At 40.5% G+C, this 13391-nt stretch overlaps 2 long non-coding RNA genes across 3 annotated transcripts in view; one reads left to right on the top strand and one right to left on the bottom strand.

Moving 5' to 3' along the window:
* The window catches only part of LOC147758139 (uncharacterized), a 100938-nt gene extending 92462 nt beyond the window's left edge, over positions 1-8476 (top strand). Inside the window, exons 1-4 of one of the 2 annotated variants that reach the window (XR_015320301.1) lie at positions 2423-2562; positions 2881-2942; positions 7672-7846; positions 8091-8476. This is a non-coding gene — a long non-coding RNA (uncharacterized LOC147758139). Of the gene's footprint in view, positions 1-2422; positions 2563-2880; positions 2943-7671; positions 7847-8090 lie in introns of those variants that run through there. The other variant, XR_015320302.1, reaches the window with a different exon arrangement.
* Positions 2391-5469, bottom strand: LOC147758140 (uncharacterized). Its single transcript, XR_015320299.1, has 3 exons — positions 5131-5469; positions 3607-3813; positions 2391-2531 (listed from the first exon to the last, which is right to left on the bottom strand). It is a non-coding gene; the product is annotated as an uncharacterized LOC147758140 (long non-coding RNA).
* Positions 8477-13391: the final 4915 nt, after the last annotated feature.

Here is a 13391-nt window from a genome sequence, read left to right as displayed (position 1 = left end):
CCTGTAGATCCAGTTTGCCCCCATAAGCATGTTCGATAAGCGATGCCGCCCGAAGATGTGTTTATTTAGCCCGCATACTTCGAAAAGACAGACAGCTAAAATTTTCCATGCTGTTCTGTACTAGCTTCCGTACTTCTTCTGTTTAATTTCTTGCTTAAATATTCCATTCACACGTGTAGATCTTGTAAGGCGATAACTTTCAACCGTTTCAGTTGGCAATGGCTAGCTACTCGAGGCGGTCGGCGAATCTAGGAAAGACAAATATTCATAAATGGTCAGCCGCAACAACCAGTTGACCCAATGGTACACGACTAGTCCCTCTGCTCTGTGCCTAATTGATTCTTGATTAGTTATCTGATAAGTATTTAGTGCATTGTTAGTCCGAGCTATCGTTCAACAGAAAAAAACTTCCAAACATCGGGAAGGCCCATACCCACCCTCAAACATCACACTAAGGCGAATCAGGAGCACGCTTGACACAGTGCCTGATATGTTTCTTCTCGAATGTATCGCGCGACATACATATTGAGATGCAGCACAATTTGTCTACATTTATAATCTAATAAAGTATGTTCTAAAATCGCAGTCCATCAAAGGCCAAGAATATAGATTTAGTTTTCGTAACAAATGATATTGTGGATAGATTATCTGAACCGAGTAGAACCAAAAGAAACGTATTTAAGTTAGCCCGGAAAAAAAATTAAATAAGGAATAAAAAGCCCAATTTAAAGTTGTCATATCAGTAAAACGAAGCGCTGCCTGCGAGACCGTTAGAATTCGAATTGATTAGCCATATCTTATTTATCGGGGTTTCTCATAATGAAGTTATCTAGGTCTAATTCAAAACAAATCGCAAGAAGGCTCAACCATGAGGCCATATGTGCATATATTATAATGAATGTCAACATTTGATTTCTCGTAACAGCATAGCATTGAATTTTCTGTTCTTGATAATTACGCTCATAGCTCACTTGGGTACACAGACGACTATGTGTCGAATTTTAAGTTCGTTATCGCCCTTAGGCATTCGATAAGACGGCTGGCCCTCTACGCTCGGGTTCGAACCGAGACCACGACGTCTCCCTAGGACCAGCACACAGATCTAGAAGCCCATATTTACCAAAATCACTATATCAAGTAATCAGTATGCGACTTGGTCTTTATAATTTCAAACAATAAGACTACTGGATGATTACTCAGAAGTGTATCATTATAACTTGTTTTATTATCAGACTGTCTGTAAATGAGATTAATTTTTTTAGTATAATCGCAACTAAGCGGTGATCTGACTCATTACATTTGTAGTTTTCATTTGCCCTGTAGGGCTGTCCATGCTTACCACACGCTTATACGCATGTATTTCTTAAAGACAGCATCAATTGAGGGCAGACCTTCAAACACGTTCTTCTTTTTTTCTTTTTACACAACATGCAAACACTTCACTTCAAACGATCAACTGGCGGCTGGGGACGAACAAGGACCCCCGATTGAACTTCATGTCAACTAACTTAAACTACATAGCAATATAAGAACATTCGCGTGTTTCTCGCGTCGCTTCCCTCCTATACCGCGTTGGTAGTGTCGGCCGTACATCGAAACAACCCACGCCGTCAAAGCTGACCCTCGTCCATCTTTTATCCGACTCGATTAATTCGAAACTTAGCTATCGCAGTTGTCCAATTTTATTATTACCCCTAGTCATTTTTAGGGGTTCTGGGCACGTCCGCGTTCTTTACACGGTGCTATATATTAAGTATGGACATAGATGGTAAGCGATAACAAAATTTGAAAACTTCGTTCTTCTTCTTCGGACTTTCTTAAGCCAGCCGGTTCTGCTCTGTAAGTTGTGCCTATGTCCACTCTGTTGGTTCTTCGCCATCTTAGAGATGCAGTCACGTGACGTCACGACGAGGTTCAGTGACACTAATTAGTGAGTGCCCGCTAAATGGAGAACTTAAGGCTTCTAATAATGACGGTTCTCGTTGTTACCGCTACTATGATCCCCTAGACGAAGTCTATTGACAATACGATCGGCGTACAAGTGGTAAGCGAAAGCTGGAAACTTGTAGCTGTTACATTCTTTGCGAGCCTATACAACCACACAGCAGTCGCTTGAACTAGCCGATTAAGTGAGGGGTATATCAGGCGGGCGACGAGGCACTTGATGCTTCTGTGTTTGGTCGCTAGGTGCCACCCGTAAGCTGGACATAGCGGCTTCGTAGCGATGTCCGCCAGTGAGGGTATAACAGTTTGTCGTTATTTTGCTTTGGTTTATTCAGACGTCTGATTCATCTGGTCGTCGTCGTCGTCGTCGTCGTCGTAACAGCAGGCATTCATTGGAGATTAAAAAGAGAAATATTGTTTGCGTATATTTGATAACGGAAGGCGAGAGTATTCTACGAAGTTATGCTGACTGACAAAGCTCAAAAGCTGGTTGTCTGCATTCCTATAGAAGGAAGGCGTTTCGTTTCCTACCAGTCAGCCGACAGGTATTGCTTATTCGCTCGGTTGGGATTCCGTATCGACGGATGCTGGAAAATATAAACGCCTGCAGTTGATCAGGTGTGGCATGGAAATTGCACATAGGCAATAAGGGATTGTATTTGAAATGTGTTCCGTAGGCAACCTTAAGATGCTTGTAGCTTCGAATAGCGCCTCAAACCGAAAAAGGACCAATCGTGTCTCTATATCGCTTTGAATTTTCATCGTGGCCATCGAGGACCACTTACTGATTATAGTCATCTCGAGATTATGTTAAGATAATGATGTTTTTTTTTTTTTATTTTAGTAGGATCTCTTTTTCTTGTTTGGTTAATTTGTTGACGGCTAGTAATATAAACTTTGGAGTTGGCCGCTAATGAGTTCTTTTGAATCTTGCAGATCAGCAAAACTATCATTTCGCCAAAATGAACAAATCACGACTGAGTATGAGGCAGGATAAGGTAGGACTTTTGTGTATATTATAGACGTATGTAAAAGTGAACATCTTTCAGTTAAAAACAAAGTAACATAGAGATATTAGGTGGCAAATACTGGATGTATATCTTATTTAAAATTAAGGTATCTTTTCCCACGTTAAACTTTTGTAAATCCGTAAGGCTATCATTATCACGTTTACTTTTTGTATTCTCTCCAACAATTCAGTTGTTTTTCGGCAAGACGAAGTACCTTCAGTGAGTTGTCACTTTATTTTTAAATGTAATTATAAATACAACGAGTCACGTTACTCGCGTTTGAATGCGATCTTACACATAATTATTTAGCAACCAATGTTCCTGGCGGTTAGAACAATTAGATAAGCATTGTGAGTATAGTTTAAAACCTCCCTAGCGTTGTTGCATCTCCTTAATTACCCGCCCAAAGTTTTTGTTAGCGGGAATCACGAGGAGAATGAGGAGGACTGATGACCAGTTCGCAAACATTCAAAGCCTGAAACAGGTTTCATTATTGCAAAAAGCGTAAGGTTGGCGTCTGTCGAGATCCCTGCTATCTTATCTGCTCTGTTTAAGTAACGGAAATCGGCTGGTACTGTGTTTTCGAGGACCTGTTCTTAATATAGTATTCTAAATACCTAGTTATACAACTATACTTAGACTGGGGCCTCACGATGCGCAGATTCCTAAAGAGTACAGTGGAACATTCGGATACAGATGTCTCGTTACGTATTAACGACCGGAATGCTGCCACAACACTATCACGTGCGCATAGTCAACATGAAACGGTGTGGTATAGGCTTCTTATACGGCCGCCATTTTAGCGTCCTCTCTGTCTGGCGCTATGTCCGTGATGTTCCTTGAGCCCGCCGTTTTAGCTCTACTTCAAAGCAACGAGATTAGATCAACACAATACTGATTCGATATGATCAGCCTTACGAACAATGCTCCTAAACAAACAGAGAAAGCTTCATAATTATCGTTTTTTAGTATCCATTAGTAATTACTAAAAGACATGAGTTGTTTATAAACATTCGAAACTGTTACAAGAACGTCTTGGATTCTTTTAGAACTAGCCTCCGTTGAGGAAGATCAACTTCAACGTGGGTTACGTAATTTCGTAAATTTATGTTCTGAGACATTATTAGAATTTCGATAGGCACAAAGACGGCGATGTATCAAAGGCCTACCGATTAGAAAAAAAGTGAAAAACAGACATTTTTAAAAAATCCGGTCATAAGAAGAAATGTAATACGGCATAAAAACCTAACGATTTGAAAAATTTGCAATACAGAATAGAAAACCGACTATTTCCGAAAAGTCCAGCGTTTTGTGTTAATAGAATATGTATAAACATCAATAGTTGCCCAAATAGAAAAAAAAACCAAAACAATGAAAACTAAAAATCTGCCCATAATGTCCTGGCTTTAACCCACTACAACAAGCACACAGCTATAAAATAAACGATTGTACAGTATCTGGAATTTCAAGTGACGTAAACCATCGCGGGACGAAACAATTGCATATTAAACACGAGTACGGTTCAGCAGCGTAACGGAAACAATAGAGCGGGCATATAAAAATGGTAAACAATTCAACTAGCGTCGAGTCGGTGCTCTACCATTATTTTATTGAATCTATAGATTAAAGAGTCATACGACGGCACTATTATTGCTTCTACGGAAAAAGAACCAAGTTTATGTCCCCGTTTGTGGTTGGTCATTCTTATCGGGTTTTCGAAACGACCTGAGAGTTCACTTCTTTTCCTGCCACCACTGTCTGTAAAGAAAAGACTCGTAGAAAAAAGAGTGTCAGCCACTGTCATAAAATATTAAGCCTTTGTTAATCACGGTAAAACGATCGACACCGTACACATCCATAAAAGGGGCAACTGGGCTAATACCGCGAGCTGCTTAGGGTTAAGTGTACGTACACCGGCACATGAACGATTGCTGTATCGTAAGCGACCACGGCAAATCGGTCCGCAACTGGCGGTTCAACGTAAGCCAGCCGCGATTGGGGAACGATCCCAAACAAATGTTTGCGATGTTCACAGCCCGTATCCCTATCCACGGCGGACAATGGAGGAAAATGAAGGACCAGCCGGCCCCTCAATGATGATGAAAGCTTATTAATTAAAAAACGAATGTGAACACATCAATAATTGCCCCCGTTACCACAACCCCGCAACACTCACCATGTCGACGCGGATGGTAATGATGGCATTCTCACTAGGCCGCCAAAGGCCCGCTGTTCCTCTTGGCAGAGCGATACGGCAGTGTCGGATGCAAGCTGAAGCTGGACAGTCAAGGCCCGTCACTCTGGAACCGATGACTCTGCCACCGAACCTTCTCCTCGTCGATGTCGCCTCATAGCAACTAACTGCAAGTTTTTGTCATACCTGAGTTGCAACTTGAAACGCAGTGCCCTTCGACGTTTGAAACGACACGATTGACTAGGGAACGTAAAAGTGGTATCAACAAGGAACAATCACTAATTTCTCATGAAGAATGTCTGCGAGCTTTGGAAGGGCGTATTTTACGACATGTTTGTTAAGGTATAATTTTTATTTGACTTATATGTTAGCAAGTGCCATTGTCTTCTATTGTTGGGCTTCTTTGAGGTTTGTTGTTCGAAGCCATTACTGAAGCCTATTCCTGTCACGCAATTTTGCATAATAAGAATATTTGACTAACGAATCCATGTCAATAAAGATCAGCTGCTCGGGGATATTTGCTCGTTTGCTGTGGACGGAATAATAGCTAGCTATAAACTTCTGTGGGTATATTTTCTGCTAAACATTTAGCTATCAAACTGCAGTGGTTCAGGTGTCGCTCTCAAATGTCGAGAATGAGCCTTTTTCAACATCGGACAATATGAGTTCAATTTCAACAAGTTTACAAAGTGCTATGGTCACAATAGAAAGTATTTACCGTCACATTCTAGTGTATCTCTGAAGGTGCCACAGTTGAAATATCTTACCGTCCTAGCCCTCAAGTTTATAATACTGTACGTTGTAACGCCATGATGTTTTCGCTACACGATACAAAGTCCTACAATTTGAACTCATACAGCTAAATGTACAAGCTTATAATAAAGTAAAAGGCTAATGCACTGCCTCTGTGCCACTGACTTAAGCCTCTGTTAGCCGGTCGTTTCATCCCAGTGGTTACGCGAACGTACAGCCGAATAAACGGGAAACCGAAAACACGAGCCACTTGTTGTCATTTATGCGGCGACTTTCGCCTATATAGATCTGTCGTCTCTGTCTTAATTGGAAGCTGTTGCGTACCTCTTGCAGTGCCTATAACATCTCTGTCTCGTCTGTATTAGTGAAATTTGTATCTTACGTCATTGTTATTTCTATCCATGCAGCTGGCTTACGGGTGGCACGAGTCGTACTATAGAAGAAGTTAACCGAAGATAAACATTCCGTACTGTGACACCATGAAGGTTTAAGAAAAACTTGCGTTCTTTAGACAGGGACAGGCACAGCATAGATACATACACATACATATGTGCACCCACACACAGGAGCAAGCGTCATTTAAGCACAGGACTTACACAGGGCTAAACACAGCTCATGAGACTGCTATTTAAATAACTGTTACGAAATACAAGCCACAGGCGGTCGAATGGTTCGCCCAAGTCGTCAAAAAAGCCAGAGTCAACGCCAGTCGAGGGTTTATTGGGGGGACTACAGCGAAGATGCCAGCGAGGTAAATGCCTGATTGTCATGCAAAATCATAGCGAAGAGTTGAAATCGTTGGCAAGATAAACGTTTGACACCGAGAGAACATAAAGAAGACTGCTGACGCTGGACGCGCTTTCGGTTGTCTCTTTCGTTAAGCATAAAGTAGCAGAGCATTGAATTTGCCTTGCTGCCAGCGTCGATAGTGGTGCCAATTTGGCGTTGGTAAAGTGCATGCCTATGGATTTAGTACCGCCGGAAGCTTCATTCGGTCGCATCGTTCGGAAGCATCAGACGGTCAGGTGTTACCCATCTTCATGCACAATCTTCATTAGCTTGTTTTCACTACTTGGGGGGAGGGGAGGGGAGGGGAGGTGGGGTACATGTAAGATTGAGCCAGTCTCTGTACGAGACATCCTTATACTACCTACAAAATATCCAGATCGAAAACTGAAAGACAATCAAAAATAATCTAAAATCATCTTGAAATTGTTGGGAACTCCAATTTAAACCCTCTAAACCCAATTTTCCCAAAAAATATTTTTATCACCTGAATGTGCTCGAATTATGCATAGAGATGACGTACGGAAATAGTCGAGGTTATACACGTTCTTAAAACCCTGTCGTTTGCATAGGATTATATGCACGGGGCGGTTCCATTAGTTACTACTGCCATTTAACGTAATATACCTTTTATATCCAATTAAAGTTGTTTTTGTATTTTCTTTGGAATCTCGAATGCGACTAAACATGAATAATGCCAACAAAAAAGGTTGGAAGATTCTGAATGGACCCTGATCCCATACTAATTCGCTATGCATAATGTCCACCAAAAGCCAGCAAAATTCTTATTATGTAGGAAGTTCTGCACGACGCCCTTTCATCCCTTGTCGGTGTAGTTGGCTACGACTGTATAACAGAGCATATCGAATATAATTTGCTCCGAGTCAAAGGAATGCCTTTATAAATTGTCTTTTTGTAAATTTTTGTTTAGAACTATATGACGTGGCGTTTTCTAAAATAAACGTATGTTGTCTATACTTGAAGAATAATCGAATCCTTCATCGGGTATGACACCCTGCCAACAGCAGTGTTCAAGGTCTCCTCACCGCCGGGTCAGCTACCCCCGACCACCCATCTCGGATCGGGGCATTTCCATAGACGGTAACTACTGTTATCGCTATCGACGACGACAACAACAACAACAACATCATGAATTCAGGTCCCAATTTTTTTTCTCTATCTATTTATCTCTCGTTACTGTGACAATAATAATAAATTAAACTCCTATTATCAAAAACAACGATAATAGAACGCAATTTTTGGTAGCGTGCACCCGATGATGCACGACATTCACAAAATCGCAGCTTCACGTTTGACTAGCGGTATATAGAGAAGCGTATAGCGCATCTTAACTATACATAGCTTTAATTAAGCCTTAACTATTATTTTTCTCGTTGTTTCAGTGATCATCTTGCTTTTCTTTTCATAGTCATCGTTGTTATTTGCGCCGTTGTGATCATCAAGTCAACTTAAGGCTGGCTTTTCGGTCGTAGTATTTCATTTTATCACTCACTCTCACAAATAACCGCGATCAACACCTTCGTTGCTGCTACTGCCGGCGCCGTCCCATCAACCAGTATTTACGACTTCACTTATAACCTTCTTACAACAAACAAACTTACAACAACTTACTTACTTAAACCCATATATATATATATACTACGAGGATGTACAGAAATGCTGAGAGCAAGCTACAAGCGAACAGGGCTAAGTGCAGAGGTCAATGGATGACTCATTAAAGCAAGCAATCAGTTTATTAATAATAAAGTACAAGTATAGCTGCTACGCTTCTCGCATAACCTATCGTCATTATTGAAGTCTATAATTGCTATAAAAAAAAGAACGATACACTAATATTCGTAATTTATTTAAAAATAGCCAAGTTCACATTAGACAACCTTTTCTCAACTGTTGTCGCCCAGCCTTCTCAGCAATGGCAATATCGTAATTCATCCATTCGATTAACCCTGTGTTCTTCTATCTGGTCTGAATAGGCCACTGCTATCGAAGGATCATCCCCTTCCTACACGGCTATACTCAGTTTCAATATGATGATGGCTGTAACAAAAAACTAATCGGTCCTAATCACTGGACATCCCTGCGCGTTAATGTGTGTGCGTGTGTGTGTGCCTGTGTGCCTGCGTGCGTGCGCGCGTCCGTCCGTCCGTCCGTCCGTCTAAATCGATAAAAAAACAAATTACCAGCGTCAAATTTGAAGCCAGTGTTTGTGTAAAGGTCAAGAAGGGCTTGGACACGCTTTTCTACTGTGGAGTCGCAATTCAGGGTGGAAGTGAATACGCACGCATTGGCGCACCTAACGAATGATGATCGTGATCGCTGTCATCGGCGGAAGCCACACTATGTTGAAATAGCGATTCTGCAGTATTACAGCATGAATGGCCAAGTTGGCGTGTAGAAATATCTAGTGGTAGGGCAAATATCGTCATACAAATTGTTATTTTTGTGCTTATCCAGCGATCGGTTTACGGGAGTGAATTGGCAGGAGAAACATCTTAGATCTTTCTATGAACTACTATATTACATAATCTATTAGCATCAGAATTGAAAACTCTTGTTCATGAGTTATTTTCGAAACCAAACAATGGTTCAGTAATATGTTAGAATGTCAGGGTTAAACCGATGTTGACTGGGTCAGGGCGAAGCAAATTTGGGCAACTCGACATGTCACTTTGAAGGAGACACCACGTGTCACCTTTTACCCACTGTTTTAAGGCGTTATGTAGCTGCTCCGAGACTAATCGTTCAATAAGGCTGTAACCCAAGCTAAACAACCCCCGTCAGGTCATCCGAAGTAGCAGCAGGCTAACTGCGAGAAACGTAACAACAGCCTGCGAGTAACCTATAGCTTAAAAATCTATCTGAAAGAAAGTTTTTTGATTGCCTATCCGGCTGATAACAATTGTCGTTGTTCCAGTTTCAGCAAAGAAACCACCGTGTGTCAGTTATTTCTATCGATATTCGATTACCTGCAGAAGCTCTGCCCACTATTAAAGCTACTTACCGTTTTGAATGGAACCCGAAATATATATATGGACAGTACATTGTACCCGTGCAAAGGTCCAAACCTCATAAGTAAAGATAATACTTATGAATAGCCCAGCATCTTAGTTTATTTTTTAATATTGATCCGCTAATATTAGAGGGCTATCATTAAGCCCCATAATCTGACTGATCCACTGCTTATCTATAATAATGTAAATATAGAGCTGCTGACGGAAATGTTGTATATATTATGATATAACCTTGTTAGACCCTATCAATTATGCTGGTGCTCCTTTACGGCCCGATCAGTTGCACCGTTCGAGAAACAGCTGAGGTCCAATGTCACTGTTGTAAGAGCTGTTTTGGCTCTGCGGTGATGTGTGCGGGATCCACCCGCGCCAACTCTGACCTCTGATGATGTTCAGACGAACAGACGGCACTTTAAATTAACACGTGTATCTGCAATACCTATTATCATTATATATATATATATATATATATACATCCTTATCGTAACATAAGAGGTGCCAGCGGATGGACACATATTGCAACTATGAGACGTCGCACGCAATATTTATTTAAGTTGAAAAGGCACCAGCAGCAGCAGCAGCGCACAACTGAGGTGATAATGAAAGGAATTACAATGGCCGAAGTTTATGACGTAGTGAATTGACGGGGTATGATTATGTAAACCGTAGTTACTGACCTGACGGGTTAGTCGTCGGGAGTATTGTTTATACGCACGTCTTACGGCAGCATGGCGGACGTTTAAGAGAAACAACCTGAACTTGAACTGTTTGCTTTTGCAAGGAACCCTGACGTATTTCAATAATGTTAGTGCAATATGAACAGAAGGTAACTGAGCTGGACTATGAGTTCATCAAAAATGTTGTAGGGAATTACTACAGCCTAACCCTGAGTCTGAGCTCAAAGTTAACTTCACATATCCAACTGTTTCCCCACGTTCCAGAAGGTGAAAACGAGTGATGTCGTACCCCACGACTTGCTGGTCTATTTTTAAATAGCGACCGTAATATGAAAGAGGTACTGACGAATAATAATCTTAAAAATTAATCTCCTTCATTGTATTCATATCTGGCCATGGTAACTTCTTTACTATAATTTCGAATCTTTTATTTTGCGACTTAATTCACATACGGTAAGATTTTAAGAAAATGCCTTTGAAATCTACCAACATTTCGTTGAAGTCTAGAATCAGTATAAGATTAAAATTCGAGGCAGTCAGCTATTTCAAACCCTTTTCCTTGGGCGCTTAGACTGTAAAACTTGAGGCCTGCACGCTGAAGGTACGCCTACTAATGAGGCGCCAAAAAAGCAACACATTTTTAACAGCACTAAAAACATTTAACAACAGTAAGTATTCTTATGCTATGGTTATAGATTTTTAATAAAAGAATTTTGAATTACGTCTGGCAGTGATTGTTATCACCGATTCTTAATTCGCTAATACTTTTTTTATATTTAATTTTCTGTGCTATTTGAGTAGAGGTCATTATTCGGCTTAATGTCTGCCAATGCTTTAAGCTCTACAGTTAGACGAAACGGGTAATAGGAAATTCACTATTTATGCCGTTAGTTACAACATTTTAGGACGTTTTTCACTAGCAGTCAACGCTATAGGTGCGGACATATCGTAAAGACGTACAATATGTGTCTTCGAGGGGCGGGTACCAATTTTTACGTGGATAAAAATAAACAAATAAGTTAAACCATTATTTCGCCCAGACCACTTCAGATGCCCTCAAATTTTAGTAGGCAGCTAAGGCAAGCCGCTGGAGGCAGTGTTTAATGACGGTACCAGACGTGAAAGTCAAAACATTCATTTAGATCATTATTGCATCTAATCTTAAATCATCCTGCCCTGTTTCCAGGAATAAGCCTTATTCAAGGTGAGCGTACCTTAAAGAATCTTCTCGTCAACTCTAGTTAACTGCTAACAGGTTTTTTTCGAGGCTGGGCAGCTGATTTTCAAAACCTAACGTTGCATAGAAATTTCGGTAATTTAATTCTGCTTGTATAGATAATAAATAATAATAAATGTACAACCTTTATTTAAATTGTATATATATATATATATAAAGAGAGATAATGCCACCATAAAACAGAAACGAGTTTTGGTCGCTGCTTGTACTCCAACCCAGGAAATTCAATTCGCAGACGGAAAACGGTGTTAGGCCAGAGATAGTTGCATACAACAGTCTGTTTAATTCGATCTTGCGTCATGGCCTGGCATAGTTCAGCATCAATTTCACTAACCGTTTTACAAATAGAATGTCCTGGATCATTTTTGACGTTATCTGAACAGAAGAAAAATCAAAAGGAGTTCAATTAATTATTTAACATGACCACGACCCTAATTGGGCGAAGGCAAATGTATACAAGATGCTCTTTGTAGAAACCACGCACATAGTTGAACACGCCTACAGAGTAAAGGAACTGGAATAAAGGACCGATCGTTGAACGTTTGGTTTAATATAAGTTACTCGTTATGAGAGTAAAAAATGCCGATATAAAGCATTGCTTATCTGCGCCGCATGGTAATTATAGTTCTCTTTAACTACTAGAGGGATATCCTGTGTTGAACAGTTTTTCAGACCTGGAGTTCGAAGTAGTTCTAGGTCTATAGTTTACCTATGGCTATTATTATGTTCTCGGTCATGCAGAGCTAATATTATGCATATTAGAACAACAGTTTTATATATACCCTGTAACGGTTCAGATTGCGCCAACCCAATAGCTGTTGATCCGCCACTTCGCGTCACCCTAGCTACCATGAAGAAAAACAAATAATTATCACAAGAAACGGGCCTCTCAGCTGCAATCTCGTCCTCTTTGAACGTCGATGATTTTAAGGCTGTCTGCCGTTCCGAAGCCACACCTCTGCAATATAATTCTCGAATTTACTGCTATAGAGATCATCACACACCCCAATGTCGCGACATGCTACATCCTTGTACTTTAATAACGACATAGTGTTCAAAAAATGAATTACCTGAGTTTTTTATAGCCCGTTTATTTCCTCCGGCCCTGAAAAGAAGTTTTCTAAAGAAATTGGTTATAATTAAAAAAAAAATCTACATATGGAGGAGTTTAGTATGTAGCGAAACTTGTATATACAGGTACTTTGGTGTTGTTAAATTACCCATAGAAATATTGCATTGGAGTTAAGTAATCTGAATAACGTTGCCTTGTCTCTAGTAGAGCAGTCTTAGTGGAGCTGATTTTTGTATGGATATTGTAATGTGACTTAAACGTATCAGGTCTCTAACCCTTCTGTGTCAAGCTTTGGGTCTAGTACCACCGCTAGGTACTCCGTCTGACAGCTGGCACTGCTAACACGAAACGAAGTGTATCTATGCTCGGGTTGAATCTAGACCACAACGTGTTTGTAAGATTAGCAGGTAAATACGTTGCCCACTAAGCTGGCATCAGGACGCTGTAATATCTTTTATGAACCACTAACTGTGGTTGTGGAGCTGATCTTCTGTAGTGGCACGAAAACAATAGAGCAGAAGATGCCATCTATTTTGGTATGATGTTAGCTATTCTGGTTCTAATAATTACACCTCCTTGGACGTGTCCTGCATTAACCAGCCGACAACTCCACAAACATCGTGGGTTTATATCTCACTGACCGAATAATCAACACCCGATAGAAATAAACATGTGCTTCACATTAG

The sequence above is a fragment of the Varroa destructor genome, unplaced genomic scaffold (genome assembly GCF_002443255.2).
Source record: "Varroa destructor unplaced genomic scaffold, Vdes_3.0 BEIS01000001.1, whole genome shotgun sequence".
NCBI classification, from domain to species: domain Eukaryota; kingdom Metazoa; phylum Arthropoda; class Arachnida; order Mesostigmata; family Varroidae; genus Varroa; species Varroa destructor.
This window is presented reverse-complemented; position numbering and strand designations above follow the sequence as displayed.